The following is a 12,671-nucleotide window of genomic DNA, read 5'->3' on the forward strand; positions in this document are numbered from 1 at the left end:
CGATGGACGATCGCTTGGAGGAGCGCGATCGTTGCTGGCCGGAGAAAGAGAGATCGTCGTGCAAGAGTGGCTAGGAGGAGGGTCGGTTGCTGGAGGATGAGAGAGGGAGCGAACGGCGGCACGCCGGTGTGAGGAGGAGGATTTCCTCGTGTTCTCTGGCTGAAGCGCGCGCGCGCGCACACACGCGAGCGAGCGAGACGACGAGAGGTCGGAAGAGCGAGGAGGAAACGCCGCGAGGACGAGGACGGAGCGGCGGAGCGCCGCCGCCGCCGCCGCCGTGTCGTAGGCTCGAGTTGTGTGCTCGCAGCCACAAACTACCCGACCACCACGCAGCACGGATCCACCACGAAACCACCTTGCTCAGTCTCTCCTCTCGTCTTACTCTCGCGTGCGGCCTGATCAACTCGCCCTGTTGCACCACCACCACCTGCCGCCGCCGTTATCCTCCAGGACTCCGACGTACTGTGTCCTGGTCCCTGGAGACGCACCACCGGTCCTTCGCGCGTCAGGCCGTCTCTTCTGAGGGCAGCAGGACTCAGGGATCGATCGGCCGGGTAGATCTCCGTGGAGACATGGCAAGAGACAGGAAGAACGAGAGACCTCGGCTGAGACCATGACTGAATGAACGTCGCCACGTTACCGTCGATGGTGTCGTTCGGAGCGCGCCAAGAGGAAATGAACGGACTCGGAACAGGAGACTCGTTTCCGATTCGAACGGGAGTAAAAGCGCGAGAGTTCTGAGAGAGCTCGCCGGGAATGCCGACACCGAGTTCGTGGCGTTGCGACATTCGATAGAGTAGTTAGCAGAAGTGGCTAATCACGGCGGCTCGCCTCGATTTTTAATGGAGCTTGTAAGAGCTAATCGCCCACCTGATCGTCGTCTTCTTCCAGCGGGAAGAGAAGTATGCAAATAAAATGAGAGGGCATTCGGAGAAGCGCGCCTTGCAAAATATTTATTAGAGGAGTTGAAGAGAGGCAAAAAAAGAGAGAGAGAGAGAGAGAGAGAGAGAGAGAGAGAGAGACGCGAGAGACGGTGGTTATACCTCGGGAATGAGGATTCCGAACTTGGCGCGAGTCGCACTACGAATTTTCACGCGCTATGGTCCTAAGCTGCTAGCCGCGGGGAGTGACGATCTGGGCCCACCTAGATGCGAATAATCGCGGAGGCAAGAGGAGAAGAGACAGAGAGCATCTCTTATGCGGACAAGTGGCACCTGTTACCCGTCGCCACGTCGGTCGGTCTTCAACGGGATTCTCTCCCCCTCGCACAATCGCGCTCGAACCCCCGATTATGTCAACCGAACGTGGCTTCGTCACGCGAGCAACGTGCAAGCAGCCCCGCTGTCGCAATTGGACATTCGCCCAGCGAGCAGTGCAACGTACGAGGAGCGTGGATCACTCGTGATTCGCGAATTCTATCGTCGCGCAGACACTGAACCGAACGTTCCACGAGGTCGCGGAGTTCGCGATGTGAATGCGGAATTGTTTTTCCCGTGGCGTCACGCGCGCTCGCTCGCACGTTCGCGTGCGCGCTCGAACACCGTTAATTGACGTGTAAATGACGGCGTAAATGACAACAACGGCCAACGATCTGGCGGAAAAATTGGTGACACGCAACAGTGAATTGAATTCGCGAATTGATGCGCGGCGCGCAGCTGTCTGAGTACCCTCCCAGCCCCGAAGAATAATAACGCAACAGGCCGCGCATTATCGTCCCTGACGAACGTCGTCCACGTGCTGGCAAGTTCATCGATCATCTGGCTGCAGCGCCTAAGACCGCCGATGAAACTCACCGCATGGCCTGCCGCATCCAGCTGACATTTAACAGGTTAGTGCTCTCTAGTATTATCTCTCTGTCTTAACATCATCGCGTCCCGACGCGTTACATCATGCGAAAATTCTGCAGCTCATCGATTAAGGATCAGATGCAAGCATGAGTCTTCTATAGTTTCAGTAAATACACGGGATAAACGATTTTTTTCCGTTGGTGTAACCGAATTTGACCGGTAAGAATAGGAAAGCTCGGTTGCAGGAACAGAAAAAACCCTGCGATTTCTGCACGAAGAGAATTTTATAGTAAACATTGCTGTAGAATTTTGTAACAGAGGAATAAATCGACTGAATCGACTGTAATTGACTGTCCTCTCATTTGGCAATAATTGGATTGAGAATGAGATTTTTTATGTGTGATATTTACATCTTAGGAATTGAAATGTGCTGTTAAAAAATTTACTATGTTTCTAGTAAAATTTACTGTATTCCTTAGCAGAATAGACCTTATTAACAGTCTATTCTTGCGCTACTAAAAACATTATAAAATTGAAAAGAATTTATGTGAAAAATAGGGAAACTATAATATTTTTCCGTGTACTCAGTCAATTATTCTTAGTTATTGCAATCAAATTATAATCAGTACAGCTGAATGTCCAGAGACAAATGTTTCCAGTTGCGGTAACAAAAATATCATTTTTTGTCACTGAATTTTTATCCCTATTCAATATTGCACGAACTGAGATTTTATTTTGTGTACGAGTGTAACACGAAGAAGATGAAAAAAAACTATTTTTTCATTACTTATTCGACCCATTTGACAGATCATCTGATTACTCAAGTTCTAGCAATCGTTCACTAATTTTTAACATCAGAATTACTGACTAAAGTGGTCAAAATAGTCGGCTTACAATTTCTTAAAAAATTAATTGAAGTCAGAACGGCGCGTTTTATATTTTTAATTGACATTGAATAAAATTTTAAAAAATAAGTACGTTTCCTTCCTCGTATTATGTATCTGTTTTTCTTCGAAAACCTGTTTTTAATCGCTCTGGTATAAGCAGTCAATCACCGGTAGTTATAGTGTCAAGAACTCCACGTTTGTGTCTATTGAGATTTTCAAACCATCTGTTTATTTTTCAACCATCTTATAATCTTTTCGATAATAATGCTATTTGGTTGTCAGGTTTTCGTACGTTGAGTCGTGTCTATGTTAAGAATAAAGACATTCAAGAGAAATATTTCATTGGGATACCGCGATTGTTCGAGGAAAATGGATAAGGATCTATGTGAGTCACCGGCTTACAGTGCGATGTCGACGCTTGAAAAATTAATAAGTCAAAGAGCCTTTTATCTCGTTTCCTTCCCACAATTCCCCCGAGCCGTCATTCAACTCGTTACTTAAAATTACAACGACCACGGGAGAATCGGTCTTTTGCATATACGACAAGCTGCCAACGATAATTAAGTCTTGCCAACAGCAGCTGCCCCATCAAAAGCTGACGGATGCGATCATCCTCAATTACGATAAAGCTATCCATCATCCCGAAATATCGCGTGTACTCATTATTCCGTATCACTCGGCGAAATTTTGAGTATCGTTTCGGCGATTTGTTACGAAACGACCGTCGATTCCGGTTGGTATCCCGTTTCAAGGCTGAAGCGTCGCGAGAAATAATAACAGTACCCCCCTCCCCCCTTTCAGTTACTTAATTAGAAGAATTCCTATCGAAAAAAAAAAAAAATCAGTAATCTCACGAGATCTCAACGAATAATTCATCTAGCCAAGCAATTAAGGTATTGATAATAATTACTTAAAATTTTTCTCACATGAGATACTCAGGTCTGAATACAAAATCAGATCTGAATATTTTGATTGAATTATATGATACATGTAATAATAAGTACACTTGTAAACTCAACTAAAAGACTCGCATATAACTCTACATTGCAATCTAAATACTTCACTTTGGATCAGTTTCAAGTAACAAGTTCAGTTGTCACTTGAAACTTGTCCCATGTGAGATATTCAGATTTTCCTTCATAATTAGGTTCAAAATTTTCAGGTGAATTACAGTATATGTAGCATTTATATCTGTGATTGCGATTTAAATGAAACTCTCGTCTGATTCAGAATTCAGATCTGAGTACTTCGTTTGAGACGAGTTTCAAGTAATAATAATTAATGCGAACTTCAGAACCTTATTCAGAGCTAGATATAAGTTTCTCAGTTGAATTACATGATACATGCGACATTTGTGTCTGCAATTCGAATCTTTATTTAACTCTGAATTCAAATTTAAATATCTGAAACGAGTTTCAAGTAATGACAACGAATATGGGCCTAAATTACTTCGATATTTGTCGCGAACTTATATATTATTCGCGCAAACTTATACATTAGTCGTCGCGACTATTAAAAGCTGTCTCGGGACACGACCTGCTTGAGGATAGCAGAAGCGGCCTTGCAAGGTCACGTATAGAGCCTCGACTCGCCGTACACACGCGCACACAGCCGCCTTATTCCCGTAGAATAAGACGAGCATGAGTCTCGATGCACGTCGCGGCAGCCCGAGAACGAGAACCCGCTCTCCGGGTGATCCCACCTGAGGAGTGACTCGTTCCTGTCTTCATCTAATAGAACGAACAGATGCGCACGTCTGAGCGCCACGCCTCGATGCTCCAGTTCCCTTGATCTCGGCTTGCTTTTCCCGCCTCTCTCGATCGTTTTCTGTCGCCGGCGAGATTCTCAAACCCGCCCGCTGAATCTATAGGCGCCGACTTCACAAGCGGAAAACGCAATTATCGAGACTGAAAGTCTACACCTGCGACCAGCCGGCCGGCTGATCGATTTCCACCGGCTGGCCCATCACGTCCCATTTAATTCTATCGTTAGGTTCGGCCGAATTTAATTGTGTGTTACATACGGTATCGTGCGATACCTTCTCGAAGAATCGATCAGACCGCCGTGCAGATTCACGAGCTGCGGCATGAACGGTAATTCTCCGACACTTTGTGCACACGATAAGATCTGCGATCCATTATGAAATTTGTAACGCGGTAATTTCGCCCGGTCCCGTGTATTTATTTGAACACGCACAAGCCCCGAAATTACCCTCGTTTGGCTCCGTGCGGGCCCGCACGCACGCACTCACGCACGCACAGGCTCCTCTCTCACGTTCCCCTCTTTTCGCGCATCCGTGCTCCCGTGTATAAAATATTTAAACGCCGAGGTTGCGCGCAGAGACGAGCGGCGATTTGCCGCGAAAAATGTTAATCGGCCGGCGGGAGATCCGTAAACGCGGCCGAAAACTGTGTTAAAAACAGTCGATATCGCGCCGGCAGAGAGCGCGATCGAAGATGACGGCCAAGTTTCGGCCTGATTTCGGAGAATAACGATAGCTTTCTTTTATATACGATTAAAATTCACATCGAGTCGATTCCAAAAATATAACTTTTGAGAAAAATGACGCAAAAGAGTCCCGATTTCAACAGATGATGCCATGTAAGCGAAGACAAAAATCAGCCGGCAGTGGCAGCTAATCTAATTGCATATGACATGCACCACATGTCTATTGTTTGCCGTTAAACAACACTAATCAACAAAACTTGTCAATGAAATCTTATTGGCGACAATTAATTGTCACACGGCGAATAACAAGTCGGAAATCGCCAGTGCAGAACGATAAGAGGTTCAGATCAGAGAGTTACATGTTTGGAATCGACTCGACGTGAGCTTTAACAAGTTTTATGCAAAACAGATCGTCATTATGAAGGACTCTCAAAATCAGGGGAAACGTCTATGGGCGTTTGGCTGCACTCTTTCGGGCTGTGAACTGCATTGAAAAGAATCTCGTTAAAATCGCCAGCTGCCACGGCTTTCTGTGGATCCGTAGAACTTTTTTCCCGTCGTTCTGTTGCCAATCTCCGCGGCTCCGCTTTGCGTCGCGTCCCCCTCCCCCCTCTCTCTCTCTCTTTCTCTCTCTCTGCCCACCTTTAATTTTAATGCTGGCCGCGCGTCACGTCTCGACGACTGCCCACCTCGTAAATACATCGCTGTCGCCGTTTCTCGTGTCGACTAAATCATCCGAGAACGCGTAATCGCACAGCGAGCGATTCGAGGCCCACACCTCATTAGAGGTGCGCCTTCGGCGTGTTCTTCGTGTCATTCCTCGCCAAGAATCGATTTTCTTACACGGCGGCGCGCATTCTTCGCGCTTGCGGCTTGGCATGAGCTTGTAAGCGCCGAGGCGAATTGCCGCGGCTCGCGTTGGCAGTGCAGTGCGAATAATTTGCTGGTGGTTTCCTCCGCCGTCTCGCGATCCTGATCATGACGTCGCCAAGCGCGTCAGTATATATTTCCCGAATATATTTCACGGCTATCTCGTGGGAATCCGCGCGGCTGAAGGTATCGCGAACTCGATTTGCCGACGCAATGGAGTACAACTCGCACATTCCGCAGTTTCCATTTTCTCGCGCGGCGCGCTCCGCTGCTCACGGCACAATATAATGATATATATGATACGCTTAACACAGTGTGTAATGAGCAATTTCGGATTTTCCATGTAAAATCAAATGATTATATTTTTATGTCGTAATTGTATGAAATAATGCATATGTCACTGTTATACTCTGCCATCATTTGCACGCAATGCATCATAAACTATCTCAATATAAAATTGTAATTGTTTCATTTTATCTGAATGGAACAATGTATGCAAAGAATGGCAGAGGATCATACACTGAGAGAAAGAAATACTTAAAAATTAAAAAATGTTTATTCATCACGTATTAATAACATTTGCTTAAACATAAATTATTTTGTTTAGGCAAAATAAACAACTGCTTTCATGAAAACATAAGCTTTTAAGAAAATATTTTCTTAATTGAGGAATATTTTATATTAATATAAGTAAATATGTCATTAGTGCTCATGGAGTTTTTTATTTCTTAGATATATTTTTTCTCTTAGTGTAGATCAAAACGTATATATTGTTTCATGAGATCATAACGGCATAAGAATATAATTATTTCATATTATTGTTTATATTTATCATATTTTACTATGTTTTACAATAAAATATGTAACAACACAAAATGTTACATTTTTATCGTTATAATTTTACGAAAAAAAATGTTTTAATTTTGGATCACACGCAATTTATGACCGAAATTATTATAATCACTTGAATGCTTTTTATATTGTATATTCAAGTACTATTTACTATTCAAACATTAGTTACTATTGCTATACCAATTTACACTATAACGTCAGAGTATGGTATTGTATACAGTCCAAGAAACATTGTGAAATAAAACATAATTTTAACATACTTTTCATTACAATGTCTTTACGCCATATACACGTTATTGGCCCGATTGCGATGTGATTTACTATTCGCAATTATAACATGGAGTCGGATAGTCGTCATTCCTCTGTGCGTTATCGGCGTTTTTACTCGCACGTCGAGATATGTATCGAAAGGCGATACGGTACTTCCGCGTGGCGCGAAGTTACCACCGTTAATAATTTCCATATGAGTGCCATGATTGCCGGCTGCGAGGGGGACAGAGAGCGGAAGAAGAGAGGAGAATAAAAACACGCACGACGCGACGATTCGCGCGTTCGGCACGAATTTCCCCGGCGCGCGTACGTACGCCATATGACCACAATGAGAAGTCAAACGCGACGTTCGAACGTGGATTTATCGCTCGTCAGCGCGGAAAAGATGACGATACACACACGCGGACGTAGAGCGCCGCGCTTCCGTCAGCTCCAGCTTTGAGCGCCTGGGAGACAGGTGGCGGCGGCCAGCCACTTCTCTCGGGACGAAGCGAGGCGATCTGTTAATCTGCGCGAGGAAACGGTGACTGCACCATTCTCGCGTTGCCAAATAACTTTGACCCTTTTGGGTAAATACTATGCGCTAATATAGCGTCGCTAAACAACCTTTTAGGACGAGACGCTAATTGTGGCTTCCTGCTAAACGATCAATTGGGATAAAACGCGACTGGGGTAAAACATCCAATTGTTAACACTTCCTCAAGTGACAGACACTTGAGAAAAACCTGGCTTTTCGTGCGATGCACTGCAATTAAACTTCTTGTCTGTACTCTGTGAACAGATGCCGATAGTTGCAAGAAAAACCGGGTTCTTCCAAAATGTCAATGATCAAGAAGGGTGGAGACAATTGGATATTTTATCCTATAGTAGCTTTCCCTTAAAACATGCGTTCAGTCAATATACAATATGGCATCAAAAGGGTTCTTCCATAAACTAGAAGGAAAATATTCTAGGCACGATATTACGAATGTTAGAGGAATTTCGTCTTTTGTTTACAGTACAAGTCTTGTTCTTAATTTCTTCTAGTTTTATTTAAAATTTCTTTCTGACTCAAGTAAATACATTCCTCTTGATTCAAAAGGAAAAAGGAATAATATATAATAAATTACATATTATATAGTAACACAGATAGACAAACGTCTATCACGTAGCTATTATCCATTACGCGCGTTCAACGGGAAAGCTATGCGTGTAACAGTAGTAGAGATTTGCGTGCACTGAGAAAAATACTTGAAAATTTATTCGCTGTATATAAAGTCATTTCTGTGTGACTTTGTATCCCGCAAATAAATTTTGCCAGTATTTTCTTCTCTTTAATGTGCAAATGAGCCATAGCCAAAGTGTTAAGCCACGAAGTTGGTATTTTATTCCCGTCGAGGAAGCAAAAGAAGAAACACCTACTGAGTGCGTCTCTCGCGCTTTCCATCGCGTTCGCAATATTTCTCTTGCAGTATTAATAACTCGCCTGGTCTCTCTCTCTCTCTCTCCCTCTCTGCTGTTTTTTACGCACGCCAGACTAAGTGAGAGATCGTTATTCCGTTGAATTCGAAGACACCTGTCGCGGAAGCGCATTGTATCGCTCTCGCGCCGCGTACACACGTGGTTTCTTCTCATATATCCTCGCGATATATTCGGCGATACAATCGCGCGTGGCAGGATCGATGTTCTCCTCATTTGAACGTGCGTATTTGCTGTGCCGCTTCGCGTTCGTACTCATTCGGTCGGCCGCGCGAGAGTTATGGCTCGCGAGAAAAAAAGAATAAGTTCACGGAGGGTCCGTCGTAATTCTCAACGGTTGTTATTCATCCGATCTCGGCTTCTGGTGGCCGATCCCGTCTTATTAAGTCCTCACCGGTCGCACTCCGTCATTCCGCGCGCGGTTTATAACGCTCGCCGAGGAGGACGAAATCGCTCGGATAAATCGCTCCCGAGCGATCCGGGTTGCTCGAATTGAAAACAGAAATGAGGATCTGAGCACGTATTATGAAATTCTTCGGAATGGATTCTGATCGAAATAATTTCGTTTCCTCTAGAAAAGACAATAGAAATCTAGGGAATAACAGAAGTATTCCGATCGGAATCGATTCCGAAGAGTTCCATAATACGTTCCCTGATCGACGTGGCATTATCTTGCAAGCGTTGGTAACCATCGCGAATTATGGCACCGTGCCCGGCAGAATCTGCAATAGATTTGCGTTTATCGATCGCGAAGCAACGCTTTCGCTCGAAAGTCTCGCGATATTCTTCAAGTCGTTAAGCTGGCAACTTAATTGCGCGCACGCGTGCGATGTAATTGACGAAGGTTTAATGGCGCCTTGTTACCACCTCGAGAATTTAATGACATATTATTAATAGATGACAAGGCGAAAGCGAAAGTATATCGTGCAACTGCGACTCCTCTCTCTCTCTCTCTCTCTCTCTCTTGTGGGACTGCTTCTGCGCAATTTGCACGTAAAAAACTGCATGCCGCACTCAAGTAAATGTCACTTGTTTCGAGTACTTCGTGAGTTTATATGTTCGCAAATTTCTCGTGAGTTTATGGATAGTAAATATCAAATTTGCTGAAAATACATTCAGATACATTCTGAGTTCTAGTAAGTTAGCATTTCAAGCGAAAATGTTAAATCCACAAAAAAATTCGGCTTGTTAACATGGAATCAAACATTTTTTTTCGATAAAATTTTATGATATTCCTACACGGAAAAAAAGACTTGCTAATATATGAACAACTAAAAATATTAGCTGTAAGAGCAAATTTTCTTGCTTTTATAGCAAAGTTATTTAGCTATCACAACTAAATAACTATGCTATGAAAGCAAGAAAATTTGCTCCTGTAGCTAATATTTTTAGTTGACCATATATTAGTAAATCTTTTTTTTCCGTGTGTAGGGAAGATAAATTCTTTTGAGCACATGACAATGTATTGTGATGAGTATATTTTAAAAATACCATCAAGAATATTATCAAGAAAATTAAGTAAAAAGTAATCGCTTCTCTAAACAGTGAAATAATATTTCTCTGTACGTGTATACAAAAAAAATATTATAGCAAAAATTACGTTAAGATTATATTTAATTCAACAACATTTTCTATAAAACTAGACTACACTCTGGCATCGTGATATAACTTATATTATAGAAATAGTAAATGTTATGATCTATTGAATATACACGATATAAAAAAACACTCAATTACTTCATATTAGAGAATCAAACACACATAACATTTTTGTTTTAATATTATTATCCGATTATAAAATATTATAAAATTTTGTTGTAATTTTTACTACTATATTTTCCCCGTGTGTATGCAGCTGATCATCTCTCCCTGACTGACGTCGATTATTTTAAGATCTCTTCCAAGTTAGTAAGTCGATAAGCCGTAATACATTAATAAAAGAAAAATTATGTATCTGAATGTCATAGTGACTGCAATCTCCGGCGTTTCCAGTCAATCGAGAATCTCGTTGGCTTCTCGATTGTATTCAAACAACTAATAGATAGAGAGTGCCTCATTAATCACAAGATTTCCCACGATTTCTTTTGAGCACGTCGCGGAAAACGAGAGCGGAAGCCTCCTCTCGTGGCCCCTGTCACCTGATTCATAACTCGCGCTCGAGATGCATTACGATGCATTATGCGCAGAGGAGGAAATTGGCAATTAGTCGCCGGCGGCGAGCCTGCGGATGGATCTTCCGACGGATCCCCGCTCCGAAAGGGATATTCTCTTTCTTCCCGGGAGAGAGCGTCTTTTTCGTCGGGCATTTCTCTCACCACGCCACGATTACACGTGGTTAAAGATGAGATACAGTGCCTTCGCGCAGCGGGACGACCGTAAAAAATGTTTATCCGCGCTCGCGTGTAATTACATGTTGATTATTGCGCGTTGCGGAAAAATCTACAGGGAATTGAAGATCGTATCGCGCGCCTTCGAAAACTCGATGATTGATTTCGTTTAGCCGCGCGCCGGGCCCCAGGCCCGGTGCTGGTGTGCGTGCGTATACCGGCCGGCGGGCAATTATGAAATTGTGATTAACGGCGAGTAATTACAAAGTTCGCTACCACGGTGATGGATTAATTACCCGGGGGACCATTATGCGCGACGTCTCCGTGCGCTCTTCTTTCCCCGTCGCGGGCGCTGCACGAAGGAGAACGAAAGTGCGCACATATCGTGACAAGCTATTAATCCCGACCCGTCGCGAATGTTAATTCTGCTTCTATTGCCACGCCGTGGAATCCTATCGACGCGACGCGTATTTCGCGCCTAAAACGGCCGACGTGAAGCGCACACTGAGAAAAGAATGCTTGGTATTTGCAAACTATTAACCTCATTATAACCTCATTATTATAATCTTATTATAACATCATTATTATAATCTTATTATAATATCACACAGAGGAATAAGTACTATAAGTTATGGTGAAGAACACCATTATTTTGCAGCAAATTCTACTATAATGTCAATGGTCATAATTTTATATATGTTACCACTACCATTTTGCTATAAAAAAAATATGGTTATTGGGGCTAAAAATAATATAATTTTATTCTATATAAAAGTTTTGAAATAAAATTATTTTTATAAAAATGTAAATAATTATATGAGTAATTAATATAAATGATACTAATTTCCGTTAGATCATTTCTTACTCTCAGCGCAGACCTCGATAGCAGCAGAACGGAACAAAAGGCGCACCGTGAACGTCGGTCAAGGTGCTGGCACGGAGTTTTACGATGCGCGTGGAAGAATTCTGCGTGCTCAACAAATCAAACCCGATAGTCTCACAGTCGCCCGAAGAGGAGAGATCCGCCGTTGCTTGAAATCGAGCGATTCCAAGCGGAGAAAGTCGCGCGAACGACGACTCGATCCGGAACAATAACGATCGCGACGATCTTAATGAGCTGTAATGGTTTCTCGTAAAGATACGCCGCAAAAATTTCGCGTCCCTGTATTCGTGAGAGTTGAAATAACGCTTTAATTATCGCCCCATACATTCGATGACGATAAAATAGAGTAAATATGTATAAGCAAACAAGAATAATAATAATATAATAAATTTAAAAAATACATATATATATATATACACATACATAAAGTGTTCATGAGAGAGTTGAAATAATTTATGCGTTGAGTAAATTATTGCTCGAAATATTCAATGATGACAAAATAGAATAAACATAAGGCTCTTAAATCGAAACATCAATTTAATGAAGAAGGTTAATAAGAGTCAAGTACAGGTGGCCTGAAAATTAAGCAATTCCAATACTTTCTTGAATGCGAAAACCTAGAGAAAGAAAGTTTATTTTTAGAGATAGATGAAAGTTTATTTTTTACTGACTTGAATAAACTTTGAAAAATTCAAAGTTTCATATTTACTTTATTTCATCGTAACGAACTATTTCAAATGATAATTAACCCAATGTGTTACTCCAACTCTTCGCGACCGAATACGGTAGACGCAGACGAATTGCTCATCACCTAATAATAATAAGAATCAATGAGCGCGAAGTTCTACGCGAGGAATCTCATGTGGGTATATACTGCGAACCTACGGAG

At 42.7% G+C, this 12,671-nt stretch overlaps 2 protein-coding genes across 4 annotated transcripts in view; one reads left to right on the forward strand and one right to left on the reverse strand.

Moving 5' to 3' along the window:
- LOC116843753 (solute carrier organic anion transporter family member 74D) overlaps positions 1–12,671 on the reverse strand; it is a 332,001-nt gene that overhangs the window by 249,708 nt on the left and 69,622 nt on the right. The window lies entirely within an intron of this gene.
- The window catches only part of LOC116843751, a 119,160-nt gene continuing 107,294 nt past the window's right edge, over positions 806–12,671 (forward strand). For all 3 annotated transcript variants that reach the window (XM_032814473.1, XM_032814474.1, XM_032814475.1), the window contains exon 1: positions 806–1,828. The gene's annotated coding sequence lies outside the window, so the exon portion shown is untranslated. The remainder of the gene's footprint in view (positions 1,829–12,671) is intronic.

The sequence above is a fragment of the Odontomachus brunneus genome, unplaced genomic scaffold, assembly GCF_010583005.1.
Source record: "Odontomachus brunneus isolate Ranch 3 - 2012 unplaced genomic scaffold, Obru_v1 Obru_scaffold_035, whole genome shotgun sequence".
Classification (NCBI taxonomy): Eukaryota; Metazoa; Arthropoda; class Insecta; order Hymenoptera; family Formicidae; genus Odontomachus; species Odontomachus brunneus.